Here is a 2,189-nt window from a genome sequence, read left to right on the forward strand (position 1 = left end):
TCTAAATCGATATACTGGTATGTTTGTTACCCCCTATAGTGACAGCCAGTGACTGAACAAAAACCCAAATAGAAATTGACTGGTCAGTGGTGTAGGCTTGCTTGTATATATTACAATGCTGTACACCTCAGACTCAGACACAAACAGGACCCTGGGTTTGTAGCCAGTGTTGATGAATTCTTCAATCCCTGTAATAGCCATAATGCCACTAAGTATGGACCAAATAATGGCAAAGTAATGCTGTGTGAGAAATGGCATGCCTCCACTCTGGAAAAGCTATACTAATATGCTATGCAGTACAACATGTACTTTCCCAGAAATATAAACATTAACTCAATAAAGTATACAGGGCCACAACCCTTACCAAACACAACACATTTATCTGCTTTAAGCAGTACCAACGGGCTATGATATATTATAGTAAATACAATAAGCTTTAGTAGTGGAGCAAACAATATGAACCAAGCAATAAATGAAATACTGGGAAGTAGGACACTGGCGAATGAAAATCCCACAGTTACAGAATTATTGTCAAACAAGACCGAGAAATAAATCCCTATACTTGAGTCCCTACACGAAGCGAGCGCTTGGATAACTACGTGGTTGAGTTGGACGAGTCCTTTTCTGCAAATAATGAAATGTCCTCAAACAAGGCAAAGGTTACTCAGGCAAATTCCACCAACCACTTAAATAACCGTCAGTGTGGCTGGAAAAAGATGGAGCTGGAGCGATGTGAAATGAACATCGGAAAAAACACATTGTCCGGGCGAGCGCTTTTAATCCAAACCGTTTAGAAACTGCACTCGCGCAAAACGCTGGAATCGTCATACATACTTATACTGTGCCGCTGATCCATCCCTCAAATGTTCATGGGGAACATTATCATATTCACATATTCTTCCTATGGTAGAAACCACAATATCACTGCAGCAACGTTATTTTAGCTTGAACACTTTGCACATATACACAACAGTGTACATATACAGTATGTGTGTGTTAGTTTGTGCCTTTGTGGGTATGTGTGTGTGTACGTGTGTGTATGTGTGTGTGTGTGCGTGTGCCCTTATGTGTGTATGTATGCGTGTGTGAACATGTGTGTGTGTGTGCCCTTATGTGTGTGTGTGCCGTTATGTGTGTGTGTGCCCTTATGTGTGTGTGTGTGTGCACATGTCTGTGTGTGTGCCCCTATGTGTGTGTGCCGTTATGTGTGTGTTTGCCCTTACGTGTGTGTGTGTGTTTGTGTGTGTGTATGTGTGTGCACATGTCTGTGTGTGTGCCCTTATGTGTGTGTGTGCCGTTATGTGTGTGTTTGCCCTTATGTGTGTGTGTGTGTGTGTTCCGTTATGTATGTGTGCACGTGTGTGCCCTTAAGTGTGTGTGCGTGTGTGTGCCCTTACGTGTGTGCCTGTTTACACTGCACTTAGCAATTATCCCCGGATCGAGCGAGTGCTTTATTGCTATATCAAAAAATCATTACAGGTGTCTTGTGCCGCGCCAGTGTCTCCCATCATTCTAAACTCCTCCGTGAGATAGTTAGTCCCCCCCTCCATACCATCTACTAATTAGGATCTAATTACCCCGGTAGTGTAAACAATCGCAGCAGATGGCGCAGAGCACAGTATTAACTCTAATGACCCCCCGGGCCCGCTGGAATTCACATTTCAGTGCGTTTGTTTATTTTTCCACCATTAGTCTTTGCCCTACTTTCTTAATTCACTCAGGCCCATTTCCTTAGCTCGTGGTGGCTAGCCAAGAAGAGCGGCCTCCTTCCCAATGCCAGCTTCTGTTTTCCCGCTTCCATTGCTTACCGCCCTTTTTCCTGGCTGGTGATTGGCTGATTATTTTTCAACGCATTTTCTTTGCTTTTGAATGGCAAAACGATTATCACGAAGAGGTGTGTGGTGCAGCCTGTAAACCTCTGTTCACCTCTTCCTCTTCTCCTTCCTGGTGCAGAAGAAACAGAAACCAGCAGAAGAAGAAGTGTGTGTGTGTGTGTGTGTGTGTGTGTGTGTGTGTGTGTGTGTGTGTGTGTGTGTGTGTGTGGGGGGGGGGGGAGAGAGGGGATGGCGGGGTGCTGTGATCCACCATGCAAGACATTACGTCTGCTGCCAGAACTGTCTGTCACACCTGGGAAGCGGTACCTTGATGTCGTTGTCACACGTTCCACCGAACGGCAGAACCCCCCTGGG

The sequence above is a fragment of the Pollachius pollachius genome (assembly GCF_949987615.1).
Source record: "Pollachius pollachius genome assembly, chromosome: 11".
In the NCBI taxonomy this organism is placed as follows: Eukaryota; Metazoa; Chordata; class Actinopteri; order Gadiformes; family Gadidae; genus Pollachius; species Pollachius pollachius.